Raw genomic sequence first — 21243 nt, forward strand, 5'->3', positions numbered from 1 at the left:
GTGAAAAATAAATCCCAGTATCACTGTAAATGCTACTGGCTCTAGACTAAGAAGAAATTACCTTGTATGTAGGGAGTTTCCAGATACGAAAGCAGCACGTGTCAACACAAGGATATTCTGATTTATTTGAGCATTTCTTTCTCCATATTTTCACACCTGTTTTATTAGCCCCATTTCATTTAGCTTGCTGTTGTTCTTTTGGCTATAGTTATTCCTTCCCTTTTTTCCTTTTTATCCAAACATGGGTATCCTTTGAGTATCAACTTTGGTTACTTTCCTTTATTTAAGAATATTATCTCTGAATTATGATCATTTCCTTTTCTGAACATTTGCAACATTCCTTATATTTCTCTCACTTCTTCAGTACTTCCCAATACTTACTCTTAGAAAGTATTTATCCTCTAAGTACCTTCTTCTGAACTTTTGTATCCTGCCTTTGTAGTCCAGGTAAGTTATATTTTAAAATGACCTTACCAGGACTTCCCATCAAATTAGAAGTAGGAAGGGAAAGATGCATGTCATGGGATAGATTTGTTTTTATGCTATCAATAATCTATTGACCTGAAATGAGAGGAGAATCTCCTTTGAAAAGGATTTGGATACAGATTCTATGTAAACATTCATTCTGTGAGTGATATAAGCTTTTTTTTTTTTTTTTTCTTTTTTTGCGGTACACAGGCCTCTCACTCTCGTGGCCTCTCCCGTTGCGGAGCACAGGCTCCGGACGCACAGGCTCAGCGGCCATGGCTCACGGGCCCAGCCGCTCCGCGGCATGTGGGATCTTCCTGGACCGGGGCACGAACCCACATCCCCTGCATCGGCAGGCGGACCCCCAACCACTGTGCCACCAGGGAAGCCCCGTGATATAAGCTTTTAAGTGTAGCAACTAATTTGGGAAAAATATCCTCATCATCTTGCCTTGTAAACATATGAAAGTAATGGATAAATTCACATTTCTCATGTCAGGATTCTCCTGAGGTATTGCATCGGGTTTTGTGAAGACTGGAATGGAAGATGGCTGCTAACTGCAAAGGGATGGTGCAGGAGTAATAGTACCAGAAGTGATTTCTTATACCTCTCACACAGGTAAGATGATAACATCATGACACCTGGACAGTGAATCTTCCCTCAGTTCTTAGTAATTATCGATGAAAAAGCAGTTTTATCTCAACAAAGGAAGAAAGATCTAGTTTATTGCAAACTCTCCATGAGTTTTAGGATCTCCCCTATCATAATCTGCATGACGAGACTTTATGTCTAAGAGTCCTGGAAAGGAGACAAGATCTAAATTGAGGCATGTTCATGAGGGCAAAGGATCTTCAGGATAGTGGGGTGGCTTCCCTTCATGAAAATATCATAATTTTATCATCTGACAATTCCTTTAAGGGTGAAAGGTGCCTTCATTTCATGGTGTCATATGGATTGCTGATATCATAGAAGATTTCATCTGAGTGTATTAAAGGTTGTCTCTGGGGGAAATGAATGGCAAGAACTGACAATGAGAGGTTAGAATCTCAGCCTCTTTGGCTAAGTTTAGAGCCAGAATCTAGAACTTTGGTAGAATTGGAATGGAATTCAGAAGCAAACAACCTGGGGAGGAAATGAAATTGAGAAGCAGGTTGGTAGGGTTTCAATGTTCATTGCAGAACTTATGGTTCTCTATTTTATAGACAGCAGATGCTTCTAAGTCCCAAATGTATTACTGTTTAAAATACAGTTAATATTCTCCTAAATTAGGGAGTATGTTAAATCTAAGATACAGGTGAATCATTATTTTTGGTAAAACATGTAGAACATAAGAGAAACAAATCCTTCATTGTAAAAAACAAGCAAGTTTGAAAATCAAAACATAAAATATAAATCACTTTTTTGTGATGTATAGAAAGCGACTTTGTATTCACATATGTATGCATGTAATGTACAAAATACTTGCATCTACCTATTAGTGTTTTCAATTGTCATGATACAGAAGAAAATTGAGCAGGATTCTATAATATAGTCACATATGAATAGTAAATAGTTTAAAAATAAAGTATGTTAAGACATGTTATTTTAACTGACTAGAAAAGCCAGAGGTCATCAAACTCCTGAAAAATATGTTTTTATTAAAACTTAAACTAGAAAAAATATGATACGTTACAAAGGTTTAGCTTCTACACACCTAAAATTATTACCAGATTGTTAATATATTTAATATAATAATGTATAGATGATTTAAATAGGCAAATATTTGTGTTTAAGAAAAGCTTTGGTCTCTACAAGATAGAATATATTTGTTTATTTGCCAGGGTAGTTCTTTTGAATAAACTCAGAAATTGCTAACAAGGTATCCAAATCTTGAGTTTACTTAAACTCCTTTATGTTACATCATTTGATAATAATGAAAAAAGTGAAGGGATATCTTGACATTGGTATAAAATAGCCAAAGATTAAACTATGATTTTATAGAGTATTTTAGGAAATAACATTATCTATTGCCAGAATAAATGATTTAGCATTATGGTAAATTATTGCTTCGATTACATTAATTAGATTGTAAACAAGGTAGCATTGTGTTTACATTTTTCAAAATATATACCTTAAAGCATTATAATTAATTATCTCAAAACCTCATAAAATTGAGAAAATATCTTTTTTTGTATATCTCTTTACAGTTAATTCCACACCTAAGAATAAATTTATCTTTATCTTGTTCTTATTTGTGCCACTATTCCTGTAACAAAGAAGATAATTGCCCAAATGATTTATAACTATTCTAAGATAGAGCTATAATTTTAGGCCTCTTAAACTTGAGTTATAAATTTCAAACTCTGTGGTAAATCATTTAATGAACTTGGTTACTACTATGTAATACCATCACAGTTAAATAATATTTTGACCTCAAGGGCAAAACACTGACAAACATAATGGAAGATAGACTTTTTAGAAAAGAGAGGAAAATATATTCTTTATTTTTATTAAAATTGAACTTGTGTCTTCATGTTTACTGCAGATTTCTGACTGATGCTAATTAATAAGAAGCCTAGGTACTTGTGCTTATTATAGCTGTCCCAGTACAGTTCATGAGAGGACCAGGGGAAGTGATGGGACAAAGGAAAAGGAAGAAATGGGCAAACTCTTGAGTTTCTGATGGAGAAATCATACCCATAGAAAATAGCATTTCTGAGAAATACATTTTCTTCCCAAAGTATTTGCAGAGTAGCTCTTAAGTAATTTGCTTCTTCTTTTCAAATATGTACATTGTAAGTAAAATTAATGTAGGAAAGAATTAAATAAACTTTTAAATTAATTTAAAACGGTAGGAATTAAATTCCAATCATTTACTTCTGCTCCATCATATCATCAACCATGCTAACATATGATAATCAGCTAGTTCTCTGAAGCCACGAAGTGTTACAATACAAATGAAGTACTATCATTATTAATATCCAAATGAAGGGAACTCTTCAAATCAAAGACCAAAAATAGTGTTTTGTATTCCAAGAGGGACAAAGTCTGATGTGTCATATGAAAGGAAATTGATAGTGTAAAATCTGCTTTACAACAGATTAGAAACCCTGACAGTTTCCTGATCTTCCTGACCAGAAGGGCAGCTCTGGCTAGAGTAATATTTTACATTACTTCTTGTCTAATTCCTTTAGATAATATCCAATAATTCTCATACACTGGACCCAAAACGATGTTATTTAGGAAATATTCAACATGAGCAGTACTGAAAATAGAATTAATCATTATGTTCCTAAGGTCTCAAACAGCATCTCATTTGGTTGAACTGAAAGAAAGAAATAAAGCACTGAGACTTTAATGGTAATAACTTGTGTTTAATTGTTTATATTCTCTTTTAAAGAACAGATTAATTTAAACCTTAATTCTGAATCATGTGGCATATTTTTGGGGTGAGTCTTTGATCTGTGACTTGATAAGCTGAGGAATGGACAAGAACCTGGGGAAGTAAGTAGGAGAGGAATCTATTCTAATCAGTGGCTGGGTTAATTCAGATGGATCCTACCAAAGTTTCCAGCCGAACTGTTAAAAAAAAACTACTCTCTCTTTTTCTTCTTCGCAGTTTTACCAAACTTCCAGCAACAAAACAGGCAATATTTAGTGATCAGGAATATAAAAGTTGCCACGTATGCTAGGGGGAACCCAATCACATAAAAAAAATTGTACTGGTACTAGGTGTGGTTGTGGATGGCTGGCCAAAGGTGTTTGACTCCTTTATGGCACATGATAAACTCAGTCCAGAAGAACTGCTCATTCCAGAGGCTTCATAGGCTGATCATGGTGAATTCTTGCTAACTTCATAGCATTCTCTTTATAGCTAAAATTGAATATACAGATAGCAACTTGAAAAATTTGTTAAGGACATGATATACCTAAAACTGTTATATATTATTAAAAGTATATTACATAATTATATAATAAGTTGTGTCATAAGTGATATCACCAAGAGTCAGAATGCATATGAAAGTTTGTTTCCTCTTGAGATATTTCTAGATATGGTGGCCTATCAGCTGGAATTTGTTGGATGTTTCATAGTCTCAGTAATGATTGGAGGCAGGGGAGAAAAGAATTTCTAACTGGAAATATCATTTTGAAAGTTCAGAAATAGGAATGTAGAATATGTAGGTTGAGAATACAGAATTTGGTTTCATTTGATGAGTGTAGTATTGGGAACATGATAGTGACAAGAAGCAGCAATGAGGGGAAAGTTTATAAAAAAGGAACCCTTCCCCCCACCACTCTGCCCTTCCCCACGTTCTGTCTGGAGTGTCAGTGTTAGCAAGGAGCTAGTCTTCAATAGTAACGGGAAATGGTTTCAGTCTGTGATTTTCATGGCCCTGACATTCCAGATGAAACCAATAAGTTTCATGTGACCGTCTGGGCAAGAAGTGAGCCTGAAAGTGAGTAGATGCTGGACTCTTTGCTTCAAGCTACAGAGGGATGCAAGTGCCAGTGTTGAGACAGAACAATGGCAATAGCTAGAACACTAACCCTTCTAACTTCTGTCATGGAACAAAGACCAGACCAAGGTTTGGTTTAAGGTTTTGAATGGCTGATTTAGAAAAAGGATTTCCTTGTATCTGTGAAGGAGTTGAAGGAGGAAGGTTATTCTCCCACACTGAAGTGCAGTCATCATTGATGGAGAATATAGAACATTAAATTGTAAAAGATAGTGGAAGAGCATGTAGAAAGTTCTGAGGAAGGGAACGGTAAATCAGAAAAACATCAAATCCTTGTTGCTCTTTGGTTTAAAAAAAAAAAAAGGCCTTTCTTAATACCAAGAATTTAAGGAATAAGTACTTCTGAATACATCTCAAGGAAACAAGGAAATAGCAACAAGAAACCCTCCAAGACACAAAAACAAAATATCTGTCAGATAAAAAATTAATGAAAAGAAAATCCTCCAGGAATAGAGAGACTGCAATAAAAAGAAAGTGCTTCATTAAATCCATATAAATACAAAACTAAGGCTAAATGTTATTCGAAATTTTGGTCATGGACAAAATGTGTACATTGTAAGTTTTGAACATGTTATAATGATAATACAGCAAACAAAAATTAAGATGTGATGTTTAGGTGACATGAATGGGAAGTTTAAAAGTGACTTCATAGTGAAAAGTCATTCTATATTGACCAAAATTGGAAATATTTAAAAAGTAATTATTCTAAACTCTAATGTAAATATTTGTACATAGAATTATAGGAAAATTTTAGTAAGAATTTATCTAATATTAAAAATACTCTCCAACCGTGGCAATTCTTTTACTTTTAATATAGCTTATTTTTTTCCAAGAATATATTTGATTTATTTGAAATACACTAAAATGATAAATATAATCACTTGCTGTTGAGAATATTTTTATTTATTTATAATCACCATGCAGTACAAATATCCCTATAACTTATTCACTTCAAACTAAAAGTTTGTACCCTTTGACCAACATCTCTTCACTTCCCAAACCCCTAGACTCTAGTTACCACCAACCTGCTTTCAGTTTCTATGAATTTGACTTTTTAGATTACACATATAAGTGATATCATACAGTATTTGGCTTTCTCTGCCTGACTTATTTCACTTAGAACAATGTCATGTTACACAAATGGCAGGATTTCCTTCTTTCTCTTTCCTGAATAATATTTCTTTACATACATATACCACATCTTCTTTATCCATTTATCCATTGATGGATAATTAGGTTGTTTTTATATCTTAGTTGTTATGAATAACGCTACAATGAACATAGAAATGCAGGTATCTCTTCCATATTCCGTTGTAATTTCCTTTAGATGTATACCCCAAAGTGGCATTGCTGAATGATGTAGTAGTTCTATTTTAAATTTTTGGAGGAAGCGCCATCCTATTTTCCATAGTGGTTACAGCAATTTACATTCCTACCAACACCCTTCTTCACTTCCTCACCAACATTTGTTATACCTTTTCTTTCATTGATGGCCATTCTAATAGGTATGAGGTGATATTTCATTGTGGTTTTGATTTGCATTTTCTGATGCTTACTGATGTCAACCCCCCTTTCATGTATCTGTTGGCCATTTGTACATCTTCTTTGGAAAAATGTTTATTTAGTAACTCTACTAATTTTTTTTTTTTTTAAACATCTTTATTGGGGTATGATTGCTTTACAATGGTGTGTTAGTTTCTGCTTTACAACAAAGTGAATCAGCTATACATATACATATGTTCCCATATGTCTTCCCTCTTGCGTCTCCCTCCCTCCCACTCTCCCCATCCCACCCTTCCAGGCTGTCACAAAGCACCGAGCTAATATCCCTGTGCCTTGCGGCTGCTTCCCCCCAGCTATCTACCTTACTACGTTTGTTAGTGTGTATATGTCCATGACTCTCTCTCGCCCTGTCAAAACTCACCCTTCCCCCTCCCCATATCCTTAAGTCCGTTCTCCAGTAGGTCTGCGTCTTTATTCCTATCTTACCCCTAGGTTCTTCATGACATTATTTTCCCTTAAATTCCATATATATATGTTAGCATACGGTATTTGTCTTTTTCTTTCTGACTTACTTCACTCTGTATGACAGATTCTAGGTCTATCCATCTCATTACAAATAGCTCAATTTCATTTCTTTTTAAGGCTGAGTAATATTCCATTGTGTATATGTGCCACATCTTCTTTATCCATTCATCCGATGATGGGCGCTTAGGTTGTTTCCATGTCCTGGCTATTGTAAATAGAGCTGCAATGAACATTTTGGTACATGACTCTCTTTGAATTTTGGTTTTCTCAGGGTATATGCCAAGTAGTGGGATTGCTGTGTCATATGGTAATTCTATTTGTAGTTTTTTAAGGAACCTCCATACTGTTCTCCACAGTGGCTGAACCAATTCACATTCCCACCAGCAGTGCAAGAGTGTCCCCTTTTCTCCACACCCTCTCCAGCATTTATTGTTTCTTGATTTTTTGATGATGGCCATTCTGACTGGTGTGAGATGATATCTCATTGTAGTTTTGATTTGCATTTCTCTAATGATTAATGATGTTGAGCATTCTTTCATGTGTTTGTTGGCATTCTGTATATCTTCTTTGGAGAAATGTCTATTTAGGTCTTCTGCCCATTTTTGGATGGGGTTGTTTGTTTTTTTGTTATTGAGCTGCATGAGCTGCTTGTAAATTTTGGAGATTAATCCTTTGTCAGTTGCTTCATTTGCAAATGTTTTCTCCCATTCTGAGGGTTGTCTTTTGGTCTTGGTTATGGTTTCCTTTGCTGTGCAAAAGCTTTGAAGTTTCATTAGGTCCCATTTGTTTATTTTTGTTTTTATTTCCATTACTCTAGGAGGTGGGTCAGAAAGGATCTTGCTGTGATTTATGTCATAGAGTGTTCTTCCTATGTTTTCTTCTAAGAGTTTGATAGTTTCTGGCCTTACATTTAGGTCTTTAATCCATTTTGAGCTTATTTTTGTGTATGGTGTTAGGGAGTGATCTAATCTCATACTTTTACATGTACCTGTCCAGTTTTCCCAGCACCATTTATTGAAGAGGCTGTCCTTTCTCCACTGTACATTCCTGCCTCCTTTATCAAAGATAAGGTGTCCATATGTGCGTGGGTTTATCTCTGGGCTTTCTATCCTGTTCCACTGATCTATCTTTCTGTTTTTGTGCCAGTACCATACTGTCTTGATTACTGTTGCTTTGTAATATAGTCTGAAGTCAGGGAGCCTTATTCCTCCAGCTCCTTTTTTCGTTCTAAAGATTGCTTTGGCTATTCGGGGTCTTTTGTGTTTCCATACAAATTGCGAAATTTTTTGTTCTAGTTCTGTGAAAAATGCCAGTGGTAGTTTGATAGGGATTGCATTGAATCTGTAGATTGCTTTGGGTAGTAGAGTCATTTTCACAATGTTGATTCTTCCCATCCAAGAACATGGTATATCTCTCCATCTATTTGTATCATCTTTAATTTCTTTCATCAGTGTCTTATAATTTTCTGCATACAGGTCTTTCGTATCCTTAGGTAGGTTTATTCCTAGATATTTTATTCTTTTTGTTGCAATGGTAAATGGGAGTGTTTTCTTGATTTCACTTTCAGATTTTTCATCATTAGTATATAGGAATGCCATAGATTTCTGTGCATTAATTTTGTATCCTGCTACTTTACCAAATTCATTGATTAGCTCTAGTAGTTTTCTGGTAGCATCTTTAGGATTCTCTATGTATAGTATCATGTCATCTGCAAACAGTGACAGCTTTACTTCTTCTTTTCCGATGTGGATTCCTTTTATTTCCTTTTCTTCTCTGATTGCTGTGGCTAAAACTTCCAAAACTATGTTGAATAAGAGTGGTGAGAGTGGGCAACCTTGTCTTGTTCCTGATCTTAGTGGAAATGCTTTCAGTTTTTCACCATTGAGGATGATGTTTGCTGTGGGCTTGTCATATATGGCTTTTATTATGTTTAGGAAAGTTCCCTCTATGCCTACTTTCTGGAGGGTTTTTATCATAAATGGGTGTTGAATTTTGTCGAAAGCTTTCTCTGCATCTATTGAGATGATCATATGGTCTTTCTCCTTCAATTTGTTAATATAGTTTATCACATTGATAGATTTGCGTATATTGAAGAATCCTTGCATTCCTGGAATAAACCCCACTTGATTATGGTGTATGATCCTTTTAATGTGCTGTTGGATTCTGTTTGCTAGTATTTTGTTGAGGATTTTTGCATCTATGTTCATCAGTGATATTGGCCTGTAGTTTTCTTTCTTTGTGACATCCTTGTCTGGTTTTGGTATCAAGGTGATGGTGGCTTCGTAGAAGGAATTTGGGAGTGTTCCTCCCTCTGCTATATTTTGGAAGAGTTTGAGAAGGATAGGTGTTAGCTCTTCTCTAAACGTTTGATAGAATTCACCTGTGAAGCCATCTGGTCCTGGGCTTTTGTTTGTTGGAAGGTTTTTAATCACAGTTTCAATTTCAGTGCTTGTGATTGGTCTGTTCATATTTTCTATTTCTTCCTGATTCAGTCTTGGCAGGTTGTGCATTTCTAAGAATTTGTCCATTTCTTCCAGATTGTCCATTTTATTGGCATAGAGTTGCTTGTAGTAATCTCTCATGATTTTTTTTATTTCTGCAGTGTCAGTTGTTACTTCTCCTTTTTCATTTCTAATTCTATTGATTTGAGTCTTCTCCCTTTTTTTCTTGATGAGTCTGGCTAGTGGTTTATCTATTTTGTTTATCTTTTCAAAGAACCAGCTTTTAGTTTTATTGATCTTTGCTATTGTTTCCTTCATTTCTTTTTCATTTATTTCTGATCTGATTTTTATGATTTCTTTCCTTCTGCTAGCTTTGGGGTTTTTTTGTTCTTCTTTCTCTAATTGCTTGAGGTGCAAGGTTAGGTTGTTTATTCGAGATGTTTCCTGCTTCTTAAGGTGGGCTTGTATTGCTATAAACTTCCCCCTTAGAACTGCTTTTGCTTCATCCCATAGGTTTTGGGTCGTTGTGTCTCCATTGTCATTTGTTTCTAGGTATTTTTTTATTTCCTCTTTGATTTCTTCAGTGATCACTTCATTATTAAGTAGTGTATTGTTTAGCCTCCATGTGTTTGTATTTTTTACAGATCTTTTCCTGTAATTGATATCTAGTCTCATGGCGTTGTGGTCGGAAAAGATACTTGATACAATTTCAGTTTTCTTAAATTTACCAAGGCTTGATTTGTGACCCAAGATATGATCTATCCTGGAGAATGTTCCATGAGCACTTGAGAAAAATGTGTATTCTGTTGTTTTTGGATGGAGTGTCCTATAAATATCAATTAAGTCCATCTTGTTTAATGTATCATTTAAAGCTTGTGTTTCCTTATTTATTTTCATTTTGGATGATCTGTCCATGGTTGAAAGTGGGGTGTTAAAGTCCCCTACTATGAATGTGTTACTGTTGATCTCCCCTTTTATGGTTGTTAGTATTTGCCTTATGTATTGAGGTGCTCCTATGTTGGGTGCATAAATATTTACAATTGTTATATCTTCTTCTTGGATCGATCCCTTGATCATTATGTAGTGTCCTTCTTTGTCCCTTTTAATAGTCCTTATTTTAAAGTCTATTTTGTCTGATATGAGAATTGCTACTCCAGCTTTCTTTTGGTTTCCATTTGCATGGAATATCTTTTTCCATCCCCTTACTTTCAGTCTGTATGTGTCTCTAGTTCTGAAGTGGGTCTCTTGTAGACAGCATATATAAGGGTCTTGTTTTTGTATCCATTCAGCCAATCTGTGTCTTTTGGTGGGAGCATTTAGTCCATTTACATTTAAGGTAATTATTGATATGTATGTTCCTATTTCCATTTTATATATTGTTTTGGGTTCGCTACTATAGGTCATTTCCTTCTCTTGTGTTTCGTGTCTAGAGAAGTTCCTTTAGCATTTGTTGTAAAGCTGGTTTGGTGGTGCTGAACTCTCTCAGCTTTTGCTTGTCTGTAAAGGTTTTAATTTCTCCATCAAATGTGAATGAGATCCTTGCTGGGTAGAGTAGTCTTGGTTGCAGGCTATTCTCCTTCATCACTTTCAGTATGTCCTGCCACTCCCTTCTGGCTTGTAGGGTTTCTGCTGAGAGATCAGCTGTTAACCTTATGGGGATTCCCTTGTGTGTTATTTGTTGTTTTTCCCTTGCTGCTTTTAATATGCTTTCTTTGTATTTAATTTTTGACAGTTTGATTAATATGTGTCTTGGCGTGTTTCTCCTTGTATTTATCCTGTATGGGACCCTCTGTGCTTCCTGGACTTGATTAACTATTTCCTTTCCCATATTAGGGAAGTTTTCAACTATAATCTCTTCAAATATTTTCTCAGTCCCTTTCTTTCTTTCTTCTTCTTCTGGAACCCCTATAATTCGAATGTTGGTGCGTTTCATGTTGTCCCAGAGGTCTCTGAGACTGTCCTCAGTTCTTTTCATTCTTTTTTCTTTATTCTGCTCTGCAGTAGTTATTTCCACTACTTTATCTTCCAGGTCACTTATCCGTTCTTCTGCCTCAGTTATTCTGCTATTGATCCTATCTAGAGTGATTTTAATTTCATTTATTGCATTGTTCATCGTTGCTTGTTTCATCTTTAGTTCTTGTAGGTCCTTGTTAACTGTTTCTTGCATTTTGTCCATTCTACTTCCAAGATTTCGGATCATCCTTACTATCATTATTCTGAATTCTTTTTCAGGTAGATTGCCTATTTCCTCTTCATTTGTTAGGTCTGGTGGGTTTTTATCTTGCTCCTTCATCTGCTGTGTGTTTTTCTGTCTTCTCATTTTGCTTATCTTACTGTGTTTGGGGTCTCCTTTTTGCAGGCTGCAGGTTCGTAGTTCCCGTTGTTTTTGATGTCTGTCTCCAGTGGCTAAGGTTGGTTCAGTGGGTTGTGTAGGCTTCCTGGTGGAGGGGACTAGTGCCTGTGTTGTGCTGGGTGAGGCTGGATCTTGTCTCTCTAGTGGGCAGGTTCACGTCTGGTGGTGTGTTTTGGGGTGTCTGTGGCCTTATTCTGATTTTAGGCAGCCTCTCTGCTAATGGGTGGGGTTGTGTTCCTGTTTTGCTAGTTGTTTGGCATAGGTTGTCCAGCACTGTGGCTTGCTGGTCGTTGAGTGAAGCTGGGTGCTGGTGTTAAGATGGAGGTCTCTGGGAGATTTCCGCTGTTTAATATTATGTGGAGCTGGGAGGTCTCTTGTTGACCAGTGACCTGAAGTTGGCTCTCCTACCTCAGAGGCAGAGCCCTGACTCCTGGCTGGAGCACCAAGAGCCTTTCATCCACACGGCTCAGAATAAAAGGGAGAAAAAGTAGAGAGAATTAGTAGAAGTATGAGGAAAGAAAGAAGGAAAGGAGGAAAGGAAGGAAGGAAGAAAGAAGCAAAGAAGGAAAGAAAGGAGGGAGGGAGGGAGGGAGGAAGGAAGGAAGGAGGGAAAGAAGGAAAAAAAGACAGAAAGAAAGATGATACAGTAAAAATAAAAAAAAGTATAATATAGTTATTGAATTAAAAAATATTTAGAAAAAAAAAAAAAAAAAAGGGACGGATAGAACCTTAGGACAAATGTTGGAAGCAAAGCTATACAGAGAAAATCTTACACAGAAGCATACACATACACCTTCACAAAAAGAGGTAAAGGGGGAAAAATCATAAATCCTGCTCCCTGATACCACCTCCTCAATTTGGGGTGATTCGTTGTCTAAAGGAGGGAGGGAAGGAAGGAAAGAAAGAAAGAACGAAGGTAAAGTATAATAAAGTTATTACAATTAAACTTAATTATTAAGAAAAAGAATTTTTAAAAAAAGGTCATGGACGGATAGAGCCCTAGGACAAATGGTGGAAGCTCGAGTATACAGACTAGAAGTCACACAGGAGCATACACGTACACCTTCACAAAAAGAGGAAAAGGGAAAAAAATCATAGATCTCGCTCCTAAATTCCCCCTCTTCAATTTGGGATCATTCCTTGTCTATTCAGGTATTCCACAGATGCAGGGTATATCAAGTTGATTGTGGAGCTTTAATCCGCTGCTTCTGTGGCTGCTGGGAGAGATTTCCCTTTCTCTTCTTTGTTTTCACAGCTCACAGGAGCTCAGCTTTGGATTTGGCCCTGCCTCTGCGTGTAGGTCGCTGGAGGGCGTCTGTTTTTTCGCTCAGACAGGACGGGGTTAAAGGAGCCGCTGATTCGGGGCCTCCGGCTCACTCAGGCCGGGGGTTGGGGGATGGGGGAAGGAGGGGCACTGCGTGCGGGGCCGGCCTGCGGGCGGCAGAGGCAGCGTGACGTTGCGGCAGAGGCCGGCGTGACGTTGCACCAGCCTGAGGCCCGCCGTGCGCTGTCCCGGGGAAGTTGTCCCTGGATCCCGGGAACCTGGCAGTGGCGGGCTGCACAGGCTCCGCGGAAGCGGGGTGTGGAGAGTGACCTGTGCTCGCACACAGGCCCCTTGGTGGCGGCAGCAGCAGCCTTAGCGTCTCCCGCCCGTCTCTGGGGTCCGCGGTTTTAGCCGCGGCTCGCGCCCGTCTCTGGGGTTTGTGCTTTCAGCCGCGGCTCGCGCCCGTCTCGGGGGCTCGCGCCCTCAGCCGCGGCTCGCGCCCGTCTCTGGGGTTCGCGCTTTTAGCCGCGGCTCGCGCCCGTCTCTGGAGTTCCTTTAAGCAGCGCTCTTAAACCCCTCTCCTCGCGCACCAGGAGACAAAGAGGGAAGAAAAAGTCTCTTGCCTCTTCGGCCGGTGCAGGCTTTTCCCCGAACTCCCTCCCGGCTAGTCGTGGTGCACTAACCCCTTCAGGCTATGTTCAAGCCGCCAACCCCAGTCCTCTCCCTGAGCTCCGTCCAAAACCAAAACCCGAGCCTCAGCTCGCAGCCCCGCCCGCCCCGGCGGGTGAGCAGACAAGCCTCTCGGGTTGGTGAGTGCTGGTCGGCACCGATCGTCTGTGCAGGAATCTCCCCGCTTTGCCCTCCGCACCCGTCGCTGTGCACTACTCCGCGGTCCCGAAACTCCCCCCTCCGCCTCCCGCAGTCTCCGCCCGCGGAGGGGCTTCCTAGTGTGTGGAAACTTTTCCTCCTTCACAGCTCCCTCCCACTGGTGCAGGTGCCGTCCTTATTCTTTTGTCTCTGTTTTTTCTTTTGCCCTACCCAGTTACGTGGGGAGTTTCTTGCCTTTTGGGAGGTCTGAGGTCTTCTGCCAGCCTTCAGTAGGAGTTCTGTAGGAGTTGTTCCACGTGTGGATGTATTTCTGGTGTATCCGTGGGGAGGAAGGCGATCTCCGCGTCTTACTCTTCCGCCATCTTCAAGGTCCCCCCCTCTACTAATTTTTAAATTTTTCTTTACTTGAGTTATATGAGTTTTTATATATTTTGTATTTTAACCTTATCAGATATCTAATTTGCAAACATTTTCTCCCATTTTGTAGGTTTTCTTTCATTTTGTAGATCATTTCTTTTGCTGTGCAGGAGCTTTTAAATTTGATGTAGCCCACTTGTTGATTCTTGTATTTGTTCCTTGTGCTGTCGTTGGCATATCCAAAATATTGTTACAAAGACCCTTGCCAAGGAGATTTTTTCCCCTATATTTTCTTCTAGGAGTTGTATGGTTTCAGGTCTTATGTTTAAGTTTTTAATCCATTTTTAGTTAATCTTTGTAAGTGATGTAAGATAGGGGTCCAATTTCATTCTGCTATATGAGATTATCTAGGTTCCCCAGCACCATTTATTGAAGACACAACTGTTTTCTTATTGAGTATTCTTGGCTCTTTTGTCAAATATTTTTTTACCTTATATGTGAGGGTTTACTTTTGGACACTCAATCCTGTCCGTTGGTCTATGTGTCTGTTTTTATGCCAGTACCATACTTTTAGAAGATCTGTAGCTTTGTAGTAGCTACAATTTAGGATTTGTGTTTCTATTTCTGTGCCCCAAAAGGCTTTAGAAACTGGTCACTCGACTTTCCTGTTGAGAAACTCTTTCTAGCTGGGAAGTTCCCTCTTGGTGTTGAGTAATGCTGGCTTGGAAATGGGATGATATGGGTAAAATGAAGCTGTCTTCATTCTGTTTTTGTGTGATTATTCTCAGGATTTTTTAGTTCCACAGTGTTGCTAAAATTCCTTAAGTGGACTTTAGAGCTCTCCCAGAGATGTTTTTGTTTATGGGTACTGTCATGTCTAATTGTCGATCTTTGTCAGGGGACAGGGAGGCTGGGGTCTTCTATGTCTCCATTTGGATCTCACTGTCTCACACTCTTTACTTCACTGTCTTTCTCTTGTTTTCAATTAAAATATACCAATATAGGATGTTTTTAATTAACAAGTAGAATGATCCTATTTTTATAAAAGTATTTCTATCTTTTTTTCTAGTTATAAATTAGTACGAGGAAATACCTAAAGTAATATTTCTATACTGATGGTTATAGCTGCATGTGGAGAGTTAAGTGATTTTTCATTTTTATTTCTCTATGCTTTTTTTTATATTGTCTAAATTCTTTTTAGTGTTAACATCTGCATTTTTAAGAGATAAACAATAAGTATTATTAATAAAAATATTTGTATCTCTTTAACAGCAGCTTAGTTTCTTTAAATAAATTTAGTATTTCTTTGAGGTTGTAATCTATTACCCAGTAACAGTAGGTGAATCTAAATACTTTCATAGAATTTGAGAAGTGTAAGACAATCATATTTGATGTTAGTTATGTCCTGGTGATTATGTAAAAGTAATCAGTTTAACTGAATGAAACAACTTACTCCTTTTAAAATACCGACGCTTCTCAGAAAAGAATATAGTCTATACTCAGGAAAGGTTGTTAATAACTGTGTTCAAAGTGTTAAGGAGATTGGAACTCGTAATTATGTGCAAATTTATTTCAACAGCTGCCCCTTTGGCTTTTATATGAGCAATATTATCATGCTGATCACCAAACAGGGGAATTACCGCCATAGGGACCCTGTGGTAAATAGCTTCATAGATCCCTTTGGTTCCACAGTGAGTAATAAAAGCTCTGGCTTTGGGATGACCTAAAAATAAAATATATATCATTAGTAAGAGTTTCAGATACAGAAAATCATGACACCTTTATAAATCATTAATTCAATTAGGTAGCATCTTCTGCATAATTCTGTGCCATGAGGCCATATATAAATTCCTATAGGCTCTAAAGAAAGCAGCAATTAATTATTCCAGGCTAAGCAGCAATTAGTAATTCCAGCAATTAAGTCATTCCACACCTGTGAAAAGTTTGTGCAGAGTTAACCGATGGAGAGCACTTGACGTTGGACAGTTGCTGGGGTGAGAATACTTTAATAAAAAGGAATGGAGGGTTTTAAGAAAACAAACGCTTGCTTTAATAGGGAAAGGGAGTTGAGATGTGCAGGGTTTCAATGTGAGAATGTTGGCATAACAGGCTAGAAAGATCGACCTGGGCAAGTTCATGTAGTACTCTGTTTTAAAAATTGGGTTTTTAATTGATTATAAGTAATTTGAACCATTTATAATATTATAGATGGTGAAATGGCTTATCAGATTTTTTTTTCAAATAGCTACTGTGGGAAAAGTGAAGAGAGGAGGAAGATAATGGATACAGAAAGCCAGGAGGGTGTTGCAATATTCTATACAAAAGATAATGAGAGCCTGATGTAAAGGTACTTTCTTTGGCTCTGATTCTGAGGAGGGAGAGATTGTATCATAAACGGAAGAATTATAAATACCATATTTATGTTAGTGCTTGACAAAGATTCCATATTTGACCAAACTCTAGTCAGGCTCCTCTGAACTCTCTTTTCAAGTAGACCCTGATTTGGGGGCTTTTTGTTTATCTCTGCATTGCCCAATTTTAGCAACCATCCTTCTAAAGTCAGTTTAGCTAGATTCTCCCAGTACTGATACCTGATCACTCTTTTGAGCTGCTGCTTCCTCTTTCACCATCCCCCAAGTGATGGCTGATCACCCTGGCCTGCTGTCAACAAGAATCGGATTAGGTTAGTTTTGCCAGCGTCCTCCCTTGACCCTGATGTTTCTTCTAGTGATTTTCCATTCCACTGACCTCCCTCTCTGCACTTTGGTTATAAATTTCCCACTTTTCTTTCTGCATGCAGAGTTTAGTCCAATCTCTCTGTCTTACTGTAAAAGTCCATTGCAGTAGTTACTGTACTTATCATGGTGGTCTTGGCTAAAGTGTGCCTTACAGTCTTTAACAAGTGTCATGAATAAGTTTTTCTTTAACAAGCTCGAGAAGAAATGTGAAGAAGAAATTACGTTTTTTTTCTTATTTTGAATACAACTTATCTGTTATTGAGTAATCATTCAGATTATTCCTCATTCGTAATTAAGCAAAATTATTTAAGTTTGCTTCTCTTTGGTCTTACCCAAGAAGATCATTCTGTGGAATCCATCCATATAGCCGGGTATTTGCTCCTAGTGTTTCTGGTTTCTTTTCCTGTGTATCTCCACAGAACCTGCTAAGACAAGTGCATTTACTCTATTAGAAACCTTTTAGAATCACATCCCATCAGAAGGAGGCAGTTAACTTAGAATTAATCAGGTTTGATGACTCCAGGTAATATACAAGAAAACTGAGGTCCTAAGTGATTAAGTAATGAATGTTTTTAAACCTTTGACACCACAACAGTGTTTTCAAATGCTTGCAATAATCCTAGTCGATAGGCTATCATCATCAGGTTAATTCTAACTTGTAGATGAAGATAAAAGACAATCTGTATCTGAAACAAGTGTATATTGGTATTACTAGGCCATTCTGGTAAAGTGGATTTTGAAACAAAGTTTTCAGAGGCAAAGGGAAGGAATGTGATTTACCTCACTAAGAAATTGTTAGGGCTTTGATCTTTGTTATATACTTGGTAGTAACTTAGAATCAAGTATTTCCTTTTTTATTATAGTAAAATATACATAATGATGTCTATCATTTTAAAGTATTGTAATTATAGAATCTGGTGGCACTAAATACATCCACAGTGGTATGTAACGATAAGCACTATCTATACCCCAAATGTTTTCATCTTCCCTACATAAACTCTGTATCATTAAGCAATAACTCCCTATTCCCCCCACTCCCTAGCCCCTGGTACCTCTATTCTACTTTCTGTCTCCATGAATTTGTCTAATCTAGGTATCTGATATAAGTGGAATCATACAGTATTTGTCTTCTGACAACATTATTTCACTTAGCATTATGTCTTCAAGGTTCATGTATATTGTAACATATAAGAATTTCCCTTCTTTTTAAGGCTGAATAATATTCCATTTTGTGTGTATATCACATTTTCTTTATCCATTCATTCTGGTATTGTGAATAATGTTGCTGTGACCATTGTTGTACAAATATCTGTTTGATTCCCTGATTTCAATTTCTCTTCATAAATAGTCAGGATTAGAATTACTGGGGCATATAACAGCTCTATGTTTAACTTAGTGAAGAACAAGAAAAATGTTTTTCAGAGCAGATACATCATTTTGCACTCTTATGAGTATAATAGAGAAGAACAAATCTGATTTCACATTAGATCTGTTTCTTTTACTTTAACCTTTCTGCTCTGTTTCCTGTGTTGGTCATGTTGGCTCTGTACCTTTTGTAAAATAATGTTGCCTACAGCCTGAAATGTACAGGATATCCTATTCTCAAGGCTCTGACCTTTAAGAGTCCATTAATATAGAGATAAAAGTTGCAGAACAGAAAATAATATTTGTCTTGTTGGAGGTTTACAGGAACATCATGACCTGACCTACTTGGAGAGTGGCAAGAACAAAGTACTGTCCTACACCAAGAAGTTTGCAACAACTAACCACATACCTCTCTTACCTTGCCTTTAAAAGTGCTTTGCTGAAACACTTTGGAGAGTTCAGGGCTTTCTGGGCACAAGCCACCCACCTCCTTTGTGGACTTGCAGTAAACCTTTCTCTGCTCCAAACTCCTATGTTTTGGTTTGTCTGGACAAACTGCATCAGGTATACAAACTTGCATTCAGTAACAGAATTGTAACGCACGAGGTCCTATTTCTCCATTTTCACACCAACCCTTGCTATTTTCCTTTTATTTATTTTTTATAATAGCCATCTTAATGTGTGAAGTGGTTCTTCGATTTGCATTTCCTTAATGATTAATGATTTTGAGCATCTTTGCATGTACTTTTTGACCTTTTGTTTATCTTATTTTGAGAAGTATCTATTCAAGTACTTTCCCATTTTCAATTGTTTTTTTCTTGTTGTTGAGTTATAGGAGTTCTTTATGTATTGTGCACATTAGTTCCTTATCAGATACGTGATTTGCAGAGATTGTCTCCCAATCTGTATATTGTATTTCACTTTCTTGATAGTATCTTTTGATGCACAAAGTTCTGCATTTGATGAAGTCCAATTTATTTACTTTTATTGTTTGTGCTTTTGGTGTCATACCTATGAAATCATAGCAAAATACAATGTGATGAAGTTTTCCCTTAGAATTTTCTTGTAAAAGTATTATGTTTTTACTTCTAAAATTTGTCTCTGATCCATTTTGAGTTAATTTTTTTAAGGTAAGTGTCCAACTTTATTCCTTTGCATGTGGATATCAAGATTTTACAAGCACTATTTGTTGAGAAGATTGTCCTTTCCCCACTGAATGGTCTTGCATCCTTGTTGAAAATCAATTGCCCATACGTGTGAGGGTTAATTTCTACTTTGTCTTCTATTCCATTGGTTTATATGTCTGCCCTTTTCCCATTACTACACTGTTAATTTACTGTAAGTTTATAGTAAATTTCTAACTTCAGTGTTTGAAAGTGTGAGTCCTTTAACTTTGTTGTTTTTCAGGATTGTTTCGTCTATTTGTGGTTCTTGTAGTTCCATATGAGGTTGAGGATTGGATTTTTTATTTCTACAAAAATGCTGTTAGAGTTTTGATAGGCATTGCATTAAATCTGTAGATAGTTTTGGATAGTGTTGACATCTTAACCATGTTAAGTATTCCTATCATGAACATACATAGGATGAGTTTCCATGTATTTAGGTATCCTTTAATTTCTTGCAGCAATAATGTTTTGTGGCGAATTCCCTGGCTGTCCAGTGGTTAGGGCCCTGAGCTTCCACTGCAGGAGGCATAGGTTCAATCCCTGGTTGGGGAACTAAGATCCTACATGCCACGCAGCACAGTAATAATAATAATAATAATAATAATATTTTGTGGTTCTCATCATGCAAATGTTTTACCTCCTTGGTTAGATTTATTCTTAAGTATTTAATTTGTTTTGTTGCTCTAGTAAGTGGAAGTTTAAAAGTTTCATGTTCAGAGTGTTCACTGACCTTGTGTGTATGAACAAAACTGATTTTTGCCTGTTAATCTTGTATTATGCACCTTAGTTAAGTTTGGTTATTATCCTTAGTAGTTTTTTGTGAATTCTTTGAGATTTTCTATGTATAGTATCATGTCATCTGCAAATACACATTGCTTTACCTCTCTCATTCCAATGTGGATGCATTTTTATTTCTTTTTCCTGTGTCATTCCTATGCTAGAACTTCTGGTATAAGGTTAAATAGCAGCAGTGAAACAATACAACCTTGTATTTTTCCTGATCTTAGGAAGAAAGCTTTCAGTTTATACCACTGAGTATGACATAAGCTGTGGGTTTTTCAAAAGTATCCTGTATCATATTGAGGACTTCTCCTTCTATTCCTAAATTTCTTGAGAGTTTTCATCAAAAGAATGTTGGATTTTCTCAACTTCCTTTGCTGTGTAAGTTAAAATGATCATTTGTTTGTTTGTTTTTCCCTTCATTATATTCATGTGCTGTATTACATGGATTGATTTACATTTGCTGAACCAGCTTTGCAAAAATAGAATAAGTATCATTTTACTATGGTGAATACTCCTTTCAATATTCTAGAGGATTTGATCTGCAAATCTTTTCTTGAGTATTTTAATGTCCATATTTAGAAATGATCATGGTCCGTAATTTTATTTTGTGATGTCTTTATCTGGCTGTTGGGAAAACTAGTAAAGTAGTCTTGTTTAGGCTTCAGAGGCAAAAGAAGGCCTCTGACTGACTTGTGATCCTGCCTGGACTGCAGGCCTGGTTGCACACCTAACAATTCTTACTAACAAGTCAAGCAGCAAGTACAATAAGAAAGGGAGTGGGTCTTGGAATTTCTTGAGCCCTGGGGACCTGGCCAGTCCCCTGGGGTCTAGAAAATCTTGTGACTCATATGGTGAAACCAACAGCATTGTTACAGTTGAACCAGGGCTGCATTTTTACATGCAAACTGATGACATCAGTTTGTGGCCTGGAATTATAAACGGAAGCCCCCAGAACT

At 37.2% G+C, this 21243-nt stretch overlaps 1 pseudogene; it reads right to left on the bottom strand.

Moving 5' to 3' along the window:
- Positions 1-4040: 4040 nt before the first annotated feature.
- The window catches only part of LOC116754250, a 51699-nt pseudogene continuing 34496 nt past the window's right edge, over positions 4041-21243 (bottom strand).

Source organism: Phocoena sinus, chromosome 5, assembly GCF_008692025.1.
Source record: "Phocoena sinus isolate mPhoSin1 chromosome 5, mPhoSin1.pri, whole genome shotgun sequence".
In the NCBI taxonomy this organism is placed as follows: domain Eukaryota; kingdom Metazoa; phylum Chordata; class Mammalia; order Artiodactyla; family Phocoenidae; genus Phocoena; species Phocoena sinus.